Source organism: Dromiciops gliroides, chromosome 3 (assembly GCF_019393635.1).
Source record: "Dromiciops gliroides isolate mDroGli1 chromosome 3, mDroGli1.pri, whole genome shotgun sequence".
In the NCBI taxonomy this organism is placed as follows: Eukaryota; Metazoa; Chordata; class Mammalia; order Microbiotheria; family Microbiotheriidae; genus Dromiciops; species Dromiciops gliroides.
In genome coordinates, this window is record NC_057863.1 from 133073 (window position 1) to 145022 (window position 11950).

General features: G+C 43.5%; 1 long non-coding RNA gene across 1 annotated transcript; it reads right to left on the minus strand.

Annotated features, from left to right (window-relative positions):
* LOC122751211 lies at positions 1-11280 on the minus strand. Its single transcript, XR_006355778.1, has 3 exons — positions 11029-11280; positions 9015-9059; positions 1-126 (listed from the first exon to the last, which is right to left on the minus strand). It is a non-coding gene; the product is annotated as an uncharacterized LOC122751211 (long non-coding RNA).
* Positions 11281-11950: the final 670 nt, after the last annotated feature.

Sequence of the window (11950 nt, forward strand, 5' to 3'; positions counted from 1 at the left end):
CAGGGAGAGCAGGTTCTGGGCATTCTCCAGTATGACTTCCTTGTACAGCTCCTTCTGAGGAGGGTCCAAGAGGCCCCACTCCTCCTGGGTGAAGTCCACAGCCACATCCTTGAATGTCACCATCTCCTAAATCATCAAAAGTCATAGGACAAAGAGCTGAAAGACACTTCAGAACTAAACAGTCCAAGTCTCAACCATGTACAGGAAGAAGTTTGAAGCACAGAGAAAGGAACTGCACAAAGATCATAGCCTTTATGAGTGTCAGAATCAACCCTTGAAACCAGTCAGTAAGAGCCTGATGCAACTTTAAGAGAAGCATTTTATATCATCAGTTGGAATAAAGCTGAGAAACATTTTACTATGAAATGTGTCTCTCTTTAGAATCAAGGAGAAAATTTGTGATCTGTGAGGAAGGTGGACCTGTGGAGGAGAAAGAGAGAGGGTGATGGGAAATTTCCTTATCAAAAACTGATAAAAATCATATATTCTAAAAAAAAGTCTGTAAGAAGCTGGCAGCTACACTTCATTCTGGGCGAAAAAAAAACCATTTAATATGATCACTTAGAAGAGAATAAAGTTAAAGAAAAGATCTTCCTGAACGGCTGAAATAAAGTCTTACCTGGTTGAAAGCAGGAACAAGATTCTAAAGAGATGTTCATCAGAACCTGGACTGTACTGAGTGGTGTGAGATGGTTTGCAGCAAAGTGAAAGATTTATCTGTTATTACATTGAGGACTTGAGGTTACTCTGTGTATGATACGGTCTAGGCAAAACAGTTTATGCCTTTGCTTTATGGTTGTTTCCCTTTGTCTATAGCACATATTTCTTAATTATAATTACTCAGTAATAAGAGTAACTATGATGAAGAAGGGCTAGTTAAGTGACTTAGTGGATGGAGCACTGGGCTTCAAATTAGGAAGATTCATCTTTATGAGTTCAAATGTAGCCTCAGAAATTTACTACATGTGGGATCCTTGGCAAGTCACTTAACCCTGTTAGCCTCATTTTTCTCAGCTGGAGAAGGAAATAGCAAACTACTCCAGTATTGTTGCCAAGAAAATCCCAAACCAGGGCAGCTAGGTGGCACAATCGATGGAGCACCAGCCCTGGAGTCAGGAGGACCTGAGTTCAAATCTGGCCTCAGTAACTTGACACTGATTAGTTGGGTGACCCTGAGCAAATCACTTACCACCAATTGCCTTGCAACTCCCCCCATCCCCCAAAAAACCGAACAGTTTTATCAATTGTTGAACATGACTGAAATCACTGAATAACAACAATGGATGAAGGAGGTTCCCCTTATTGCTTTTTTTTTTTTTCCTCGGGGCAATGGGGGTTAAGTGACTTGCCCAAGGTCACAGAACTAGTAAATGTCAAGTGTCTGAGGCCGGATTTGAACTAAGGAACTCCTAAATCCAGGGCTGGTGCTTTTTCCACTGCGTCACCTAGCCGACCCCCGCTTATTGCTTAAAACAAAAAACAATATTTAATTAACTTGTGTTTTGCTTGAGCTAATCCATCAGAAAAATTTTGCCAGTTTTTTTGAGAAATAAGTAATATGAACACACACCTAGAACTCCATATGCTTCCCTTCAAGCAGTATTCTGAGGGCCTCTGGACAAATAAGTGGCAACTTAAAGGCATAACAATCTACCCATGGGCAGTGATGGTCCTTCAGTTAGCACAGATTTCCCAGAATGGCCCATTGCCACAGCTTGCTCTGCTAACTAGATGAGTGCCTACATGGAAGTGAGGGGAGCCTTTTCTACTCTAGCTAAAGAACTCCAGTATCCTCACAGAATGTCCTTTTTATGCTATACTGACATAAACCTCCTTTTACTTATTAAATGAAATGCCTTATTTTTGATTAACATCAAAAGGGAGAGGGCAGCTAGGTAGAGCAGTGGATAAAGCACTGGCCCTGGATTCAGAAGGACCTGAGTTCCAATCTGACCTCAAACACTTGACACTTACTAGCTATGTGACCCTGGGCAAGTCAATTAACCCTCATTGCCCTGCCTCCCTCCCCCCCCCCAAAAAAAAAGCATAGTAAAGCAAGACAAATTCTCACATTGGTCATATCCAGAAACACATTTTATAAAAACAAAAACCAAAAAATAAAAACATCTAAAGGGAGTATTGCCTTGAGTGAGTCAGTTCCATCAGACTTGCTCTAGCCTATTGCAGCATCAAGTGTCTGAAGCACCTTGTCACCCTAACTAGTCTCTCAGTCCTTCCTCTTCTCCTTGCTACTCTTGTGGTCTCTGCAGTGCATAGCACTCTGCACAGGGTAGAACAAATTGTACCACCAAGAAGCCGAATTTCTATAGCATTGTGGCATGAGGTTAAGCTAGTCCTGGTGCCCGGGAACAACAGGGGCAAGGGTGAGAATCCCAGTGGCCTCTTTTGAGCAGTAGAGATGCCTTCCATCATTCAATCACTGTGCCTGGGTAGGTCTCAGAAACACAAGAGCAGGGAGATGTTGCCAGAGCTCTCTGTACTAGAAATTTGGGGATTGAATAACTAGCATCTTTCTTTTTTTTTTTTTTTAGTGAGGCAATTGGGGTTAAGTGACTTGCCCAGGGTCACACAGCTAGTAAGTGTTAAGTGTCTGAGGCCGGATTTGAACTCAGGTACTCCTGACTCCAAGGCCAGTGCTCTATCCACTGCGGCACCTAGCTTCCCCATCTAGCATCTTTCTAAAATGCTTGTTGACTTCACCCAAGAACTGGCAAATGAGAGGGATTCAGAGAAACCCTGGAAGGCTCGTGTGACCTGAGGCAGAAGTACATAAAAAGCACCCAGCACCAAAGGACAAGAGTTAGGAAAGGAGCAGAGAGAGAGCCAAGATGGCAAAGAGAAGCCAGAAAGTTGCCTGAGTTCTCCCCAGTTTCCCTCAGAGACAACATTAAATCAAGCCTCTAAACAGATTCTGGAGCTAGAGAACCTATAAAAACATGGAGTGAAACAATCTTCCAGCTTAAGGTAACTTAGAAGGACTTCAGGAAAGGTCTGTCTCACTTGGGTAAAAGGGGAGTGCCACACAGCATAGAAGATGTCTGGGAAAGGCAGCAGGAGGCTCTTAGCCTCAGATCAGCACAGATCAGATGCTGGGGCCCCTCAGTCCTGGCTCAGGAGGGCTAGTGGCACAGCATGCCAGTTGTGAGGCCTCCAGACCCAACACAGAAGGCAAACTGACAGTTGGAATATCTCATACACAAAAGGCATGACTAAGGCAGGCCATGCTTTTTCAGTGAGCAAGCTGCAAGCCCAGGAGGCCCCAGTGCAGAAAGCCAGTGATCAGGCCCCTGGCCCCTAGCACAAGAAGCTTGGGACAGTGGCCCCTGTGCCCCAGAACCAGAGCTCAACTTTAATAGTCACAAAACAGGCTAAAATATGATTAAGAAACAGAGAAGAAGCCTCATCATACAAATTTACTATGGCAACAGAGCAGACCACAACATATATGCACCAAGTGTTGTAGCATATAAATTCTTAGGAGAAGGTAAGTCAGTTACAGGAAGAAATAGACAACAATACTATACTAGTTAGGGACCTCAACCTCCCCTTCTCAGAATGAGATAAATCTAAACACAAAATAAATTAGAAAGAACTTAAGGAAATGAATAGCATCTTAGAAAAGTTAGATATGCTAGACCTCTGGAGAAAAATGAATGGGGATAGAAAGCATCATACCTTTTTCTCAATGGTAAATGGCACCTACACAAAATTTGAACATGTATCAGGGCATAAAAACCTCACAGTCAAATGTAGAAAGGCAGAAATAATAAATGCATCCTGTTCAGATCATGATGCAATAAAAATTACATATATAAAGGGTTATGGAAAGATAGACTAAAAATTAACTGGAAACTAAATAATCTCATTCTAAAGAATGATTGGGTCAAACAACAAATCATAGAAGCAATCAGTAATTTCATCAAAGAGAATGACAATAGGGGCAGCTGGGTTGCACAGTGGATAGAGCACCGGCCCTGGAGCCAGGCGGACCTGAGTTCAAATCTGGCCTCAGACACTTGACACTTACTCGCTGTGTGACTCTGGGCAAGTCATTTAAACCCAATTGCCTCACCAAAAAAAAAAAAAGAGAGAATGACAATGAGACAATATACCAAAACTTGTGGGATGTAGCCAAAGCAGTTGTTTGAGAAAATTTTATATCCCTAAATGCTTTCATGAATACAGAAAGAGATCAATGAATTGGGCATACAACCAAAAAAGCAAAAAAAAAGAACAATTAAAAAACCCAATTACATGCCAAATTGGAATTCTAAAAATCAAAGTAGGATAATAAAATTGAAAGCAAGAAAATGTTTGACTTAATAAATAAAAGTAGGAGCTGGTTTTATGGGAAAAAAACCCAATAAAATAGATAAACCTTTGGTTAATTTGATTAAAAAATAGAAAGAAAACCAAAATGAAAAGGGTGAATTCACCACCAATTAAGAGGAAATTAAGGGGCAGCTAGGTGGCGCAGTGGATAGAGCACCAGCCCTGGAGTCAGGAGTACCTGAGTTCAAATCTGGCCTCAGACACTTAACACTTACTAGCTGTGTGACCCTGGGCAAGTCACTTAATCCCAATTGCCTCACTAAAAATAAAAAAAAAAAAGAGGAAATTAAAGCAATAATTAGGACCCAATTTGCCCAACTGTACACCAATAAATCTGATAATCTAAAGGAAATGGAAGAATATTTACAAAAATATAAATTGCCCAGATTAAGAGAAGAGGAAATAAAGTACTTAAATAAGCCCATTTTAGAAAAAGAAATTAAACAAGCCATCAATGAAGTTCCTAAGAAAAAATATGCAGGGTCAGATGGATTTACAAGTGAATTCTAACCATTTAAAGAACTATTAATTCCAATGCTATGTAAACTCTTTGAAAAAAATGGAGGGACTTCCAGGGCGGAGCCAAGATGGTGTGGGAAAGGCAGTGAGCTCCTGAACTCATGACAAGGTCGCTCCAAAAAACATCCAAATAACGCCATAGGAAAATGCCAGGAGCAGCAAAACTCACAAAAGAATGTGCTGAAATCATCTTCTAACCAAGAACGGCTTGGAAGGTCAGAAGTAGGGAGCAGCTGTGCTAATAAAGGAGTTGAGCCCAACCCCACAGTCACCCTGACACAGATCCAGTCTCAGGAAGTCCTCACCAGAGAAGCAGATCCCCAGAGCCTCTTAATCAGCTGAAGCACCAGTGTTGTCTGGAACTAAGCTCACAGTCTGGTGAGAGGGCTGAGCCCTGGACAGGGGAAAGACTACAGGGGTCTATGCTGGTGCTGAGGCAGAACTTGGATTTTACACCCCTGCTGAGAACCAGGAAGTAGGCTTGAGTAGCAGTGGCCCAGGTGGGGGAGGGGCACAGGCTCTTCAGAGCTGACAACCACAACACACAAAGCTGGTTGATTAGCAAGTTGGTCTGGGGTCATCTAAGGATGAGGGAATAGGCGGGCAAGGGAAGAACCTGATCCTCCTTAAATCATACCACCTGGGACTTCTGAAGCTTGGGATACTATAGCCTGGAAACAGTGTCCCACTTTAGGGAGCTAAAAGTCTAGTAAAGGAAAGGCAAGATGAGCCGACAGAGAAAGGTGAAGACCATAGAAAGTTTCTTCAGTAACAAGGAAGACCAAGGGGCACCCTCAGAGGAAGATGTCAACATCAGGGCCCCAAAGCTTCCAAGAAAAATATGAATTGGTCTCAGGCCATAGAGGTGCTCAAAAAGGACTTTGAAGATAAAGTTAGAGAGGTAGAGGAAAAAATGGAAAGAGAAATGAGGGTGATACAGGAAAGACATGAGAAAAAAGTCAACAGCTTGAAAAGTCAAATGGAAAAGGAGGTACAAAAGCTCTCTGATGAAAATAATTGCCCTAAGAATGAGGATTGAACAAATGGAAGCCAGTGACTTTATGAGAAACCAAGACACAATAAAGCAAATCCAAATGAATAAAAAAATAGAGGGCAATGTGAAATTTCTTCTGGGAAAAAACTGCTGACCTGGAAAACAGGTCCAGGAGAGATAATTTAAAAATTATTGGTCTACCTGAAAACCATGATCAAGGAAAGAGCTTAGACACCATCTTCCAAGATATTCTCAGGGAAAATTGCACTGAAATTCTAGAAGCAGAAGCTAAAATAGAAATTGAAAGAATCCACCGATCACCTCTAGAAAGAGATCCCAAAAGGAAAACTCCTAGGAATATTATAGCCAAATTCTAGAGCTCTCAGGTCAAGGAGGAAATACTGCAAGCTGCCAAAAAGAAAGAATTCAAGTACTGTGGAGCCCCAGTCAGGATAGCACAAGATCTAGCAGCTTCTACATTAAAGGACTGGACGGCATGGAATATGATATTCCAGAGGGCAAAGGAAATGGGATTACAACCAAGAATCACCAACCCAGCAAAACTCAGCATAATTTTTGAGAGGAAAAAATGGAACTTTAATGAAAAAGAAGACTTTCAGATATTTATGATGAAAAGACCTGAATTGAATGGCAAATTTGACTTTCAAACACAAGACCCTAGAGAACTATAAAAACCTGGAGTTGGGGGACATACCTGGGGTCATACAGTGGGTGACTGTCTTATGTCTGTGGCCAGGTTTTGGCTGGGATCCCCCTGGGTCCAGGATGATGCTTTGTCCTCTGTGTCACCTAGCTAGGTGATGACATCTTTAGGGTTAAATTGAGGGGTAAAGGGAATGCACTGGGGGAGGGGGAAGGGCAGAGGTAAAATCCTACATGAAAGAAACAGGAAAAGGCTTATGGAGTGGGGGAAGAGATGGGAGAGGAGGAGGGCAGTAAATGAATTTTACACTCAACAGAAAAGACTCAAAGACCTTAAACTCATCAGAGCTGCCTCAAGGAGAGACTAACACACACACACACATACAACTGGGTGGAGTAATCTATTTAATCTGGGCAGTAAATGAGCCTAACACTCATCAGAATTGGCTCAAAAACCTCAATCTCATTAGAATTGGCTCAAGGAGAGAATAATGTACACACTCAATTGGGTGGAGTAATCTCTCTAACCCTGCAGGAAAATAGGAGGGGAAGGGGATAAAGAGAGAGGGGCAAAAGAAGGAAGGGCAGAGTTGGGAAGGGGACAGACAGAAGCAAATCCCTTTTGAAGAGTGATAGGATGAAAGAAGATGGATAATAGAATAAATATCATGGGGAAGGGAATAGATGGAAGGGAAACAGTTAACAATAGTAATCATGAAAAAGAGAAAAGGGGGAAAATTTGTACAAAAAATATTTATAGCAACTCTTGGTGGAGGCTAAGAATTGAGAATCAAGGGAATGTCCATCAATTGAGGAATGATGGAAAAAGCTGTGCTATACGATTGTGGTGTGGAATGGTCTTGTGCTACAGGAAATGACAAATAGGATGATCCTCGAAAAACCTGGAAAGACTAATGAGTATCGATGTATAGTAAAGTAAGCAGAGCTGGGAGGACACTGTGCATAGTGACAGCAGTATTGTGCAATGAGCAATTGTGAATGACTTAACTACTCTCAGCAATGCAAGGAACTAATGAGGAAGCCTACTATGCACCCCATAGAAAGAACTAATAAAAAGAACACTTGTGGATTGTACGTACATAACCTGGTTGTGATCTTGTGGACGGGGGAGGAAAGGGAGGGAGGAAGGGAGAAAAATTTGGAACTCTAAATCTTATGAAAATAAATGTTGAAAACTACCCTTATATGTAACTGGAAAAAATAAAATAAATGTTTGTTGAAATATGCACACAACAAGTACTCTATGATACCAGGAAACATCAATCCCATGGAGAAATGTTTATAGCCTATAAAGAGGGCGGGTTTATAAAACTCTGGCCACAGAAGGCTAAGAAAGGCAGAATGTTATTGTGGGATAAAACTATGGCAGACTTCTAGGAATGAGGATCTATGATTAATTAGATTACAAGTTACCAATGAAAATATGACTTGATAAAGTCAGTTCATCATAATTTTGCTGACAGATTGGCTGTTCACACTGAACACATGGTTTCATGTTGTCTGCCTAGTGAATATCACCATGAATGAGGAGGATAAAAAGAGAGTAAAGAAAGAAACCCAAAGCCCAGCAACACTTCAAATAAATTTTCAGCCCTAACTCTAATAGCACACTCTGAGAAGTTATTACTGAACACCAAGGTGTGCCCGAAGAGGGAAAGTTTTAAGCCCTGATGATCAGAGCCATTACTTATGCCCATTTTATACAAGTAATTAATGAGACTAAGATGGCACAAAGCATTGGGCAGGAAGCATGCAGCTCACTCAGAGCAAAGGCCAAAACCTTTTGGTTAACTTAAAGCAGGGCTTCTTCACTTTTTGTGTGTCATGCATCCCTCAGGCAGTTGGGTGAGGCCTATGGACTCCCTCTCAGAATCATGTTTTTAAATTCACAAAATAAAATTACACAGGAATACAAAGAGAAAAAAAAGGAGGAAGAGTTCCAGAAAATTCCTTTTATGACACATATATGGTGCTGATACCTAAACCAGGAAAAGCCAAAACAGAGGAGAAAACTTTATAGAACAATTTCCCTAATGAATATTGATGCAAACATTTTAAGTAAAATATTAGCAAAGTGATTACAGCAATTTATCACAAAGATTATACACTATGAACAGGTGGGATTTATACCAGGAATGCAGGGCTGGTCCAATATTATGAAAACCATCAACATAATTGACCACATCAATGACATGATCCCTAGGTAATAGAGACAAATGAGTGAAGTGGTCCCTCTTGTCAGTCACTTGTAAAGAGGGGGAACTTAAAAACAAACAGAAGAGGATAGCATTAGTGGGGAGTTCTGGGGGGGGATTTGGGGGGAAGGGACAATGTTCAAGACTCCAGGGACACAATGAAATGATGTATAAGTAAGGAATTGCCAGCTTTGTAGACAATCTCCTAGGTCTATGGAAATGGCCTGGATTGCTGATGTTGGTCATTGCTGAGGATGGACTGGACTTACCTGGGCTGGGGGTCTGCTGCTCCCAGGGGCCATGCTCTCTCAATCCTGTGTAGGTAGCAAAGTAACCAAAGTGACTCCATTTTGTAAAATTTCTCCTATCTACCTCAGGAACCTGCTTCCACCACCCTTTATGGCCCCACCAATGCAGCCAACAGCCAAACTCTCACTAACAGATGGAATGTTTTAATTCTATGCCTTTCCAATAACCATGAGACAGTAAGGAGCCACCTGGAAAGTCCCTCCCCACTTCTTTGAGCTCAGCACAGAAAAGCCCCTCTCCCCCACCCCATAATCTTAATCCCATGCTGACTGCTCCTGGGCTCATACTCTGGGGGATGGCTATCTGTACTACCTAATAATAAAACTCATTTCCCTCCCGGTTGGTGTCTGCACTTGAACCAATACCTGCTTGGGGCTGACCTAGGTTCCTCTGCAGACTGAGCTGGGGAGGGAGAAGGATCCCAGAGAAGGAGAAGTCTTTCCTCTCCTTTCCTAGGCAGGAGGCTGGCCTATGGGTATTTACAGAGGGTGAGGTCTCAGAAATTACAAGGCCCAGGCCCTGCCTACAGAGGACATAAGGCAGCCTACAGAAAGAAGGCAGGTTCGGGGAGGGTCAGGCTTGCAAATGAAGATGGTCTGAAAAAGAAGAGGACTCCCTTCCCTCTCTTACTCCCCTTATTTCCCCCCCCCTTTTTTTTTGCGGGGCAATGGGGGTTAAGTGACTTGCCCAGGGTCACACAGCCAGTAAGTGTCAAGTGTCTGAGGCCGGATTTGAACTCAGGTATACTCCTGAATCCAGGGCTGGTGCTTTATCCACTGCGCCACAGAGCGCCCCCCCCCCTTTGAATCCTTCTACAGAGACTCAAGAGGCAGAAGGGGCTCACCTCTACATAGGATGAGACCAGCCAGAGCCTCAATGACCCCTGAGTCACAGCTCTCCATCCAACTGGTATTCTGCCCTCCCAGCATCCCCTCTCCCCAACTAACACACGAGCATCATCTAGACAATAGACTGCTTGATCTAGGAGGGAGGGAAGATAGGGAAACTTGAAAGGGAGGGCTCTGGAATGAATCTGCCAGGGAATGACCAGAGGAAGTCTGAGACTGGGAGACAAAACCCAGTCTGGGGTTCAGCCCCTTGTAGGGCACCTGAGAGCTCTGAGAGAAGTGGGGGCAGGCAAACAGGAGGGCTGGGGCAGTGAAGCAGAGGGAGGGTCTGGGAGGTATAGCTCAGGGAGGTCAGGGACACTGGAGTGACAGAATGGTTCCAGGGGGACAGCTGAGCCTGGAAAAACGAGATGACTCTGTCCTGAGGTGTAAATAGGTACCAGGGAGGACTCCGGGGGAGCCACTGGTAGTCCTCAAGGCTTGGAATCTCTCAAGGGAGCCAAATGCCTGAGAGGGAACCAGCCAAAGAGCCACAGATTCAGATAAAGGGAGCCAAGAAAGCCTTGGTTCCTGCATCCAAGGCCGGGTCTGGTGACAGGAAGGTAGGACTTGTGGATCCTGACAGGGGGCCAGATGGGAAGGCAGAACAACTGAATTTGTAACCAGGAGGTGGGGGCAGGGAGAAAGGACACCCGAGTCCTGCTGGGAAGGCTTGAAGCTGGATATCTGGATCCCTATGGTCAAAATCTGAAGTTTGGGGAAGTGGGACCCAACGTTAAATCTCAAGAGGGTGAGCCAGGATGTCTAGGAAGTGTTTGGATGTCTGAAAAAGATATAGGGGAGGGGCAACTAGATGTCGCAGTGGACAGAGCACTGGCCCTGGAGTCAGGAGTACCTGAGTTCAAATCCAGCCTCAGAGACTTAATACTTACTAGCTGTGTGACTCTGGGCAAGTCACTTAACCCCAACTGCCTCACTAAAAAAAAAAAAAAAGATAAAGGGGAGCTGGTCCAGTAGCCAGGCCTGGAAGGGAGGCGTGCTTCTGGCAGACCTGGAGGATGAGACCCAATGGCAAGGACAGCCAGCAACAGCGAGGATGTGTGTGCGGGCCCTGGCTCGGACCTACCTGGGATCTGCAAGCACAGCGCGGGATTCTGCTAAGGCGGAGGGATCGCAGTTCAAAGACTTCCCGATTCCCACAAGCCCACTCTGAGAAGCTCTTCCTAGTCCCAAGTAAACCACCCTATCCAGGCCCTGAGACCCTCATAAGGCTTGAGCCCTTTCCTCCAATCACACCCAGGGCCAGGCTCAAGGACTCTGACTGCGTCTCCTCCCTAAGCCTGCTTCCCATCACTTAGAATACCTTCACTGCAATGATAGCTTCTTCCGCCTTAAACTCCTCCCAGGCCTCCAAACTCCACCCCCATGCTCAAGCTCCACCTGGGGCACCACCCACCAGGCTGGTCATCTCTGAGGGCTCCTCCTCTCCAATGCAGACACCACCTCCCTCCCTCCCAGACTCGGCTCCTCCTCCTTCAGAGCAGAAAGACAGTCAGGATACAACTGCAACTCCAGACTAATTGAAAGTTAATCTGGGCAAGTAAATCAAACCTTGATGCAAAATACACTGACGGGCATAGGATTAGGAACTGTAAGAATAAGAAGAAAATGTATTTGGATCAGAATTTCTCTATTCTACCTTGAATGCAATCAGTATAGAGTGTCAAACTGATAGATGAAGTGATTTTTCTATGTAAATTAGTTCAGAAATGAATGAACTGAGTTGATGTCATTTGGTAATTTTGTTTCATGTTTTAAATCTACAACATTAATGTTATTATTATGCTTTTAACTTTTCTTCTGTTGAAATGTTTGTGAAACCATTGTATAAGAAACACTGTATAAAATTTCCCTGAAGCACTGCTTTGGCTGTCATTCTCTTGGATGAAGTTATTGTTTCGATGATTTGTTGTCTGACCCACTCATTCTTTAGAATGAGATTATTTAGTTTCTAATTAATTTTCAGTCTACCTTTTGGGATGCTTTCA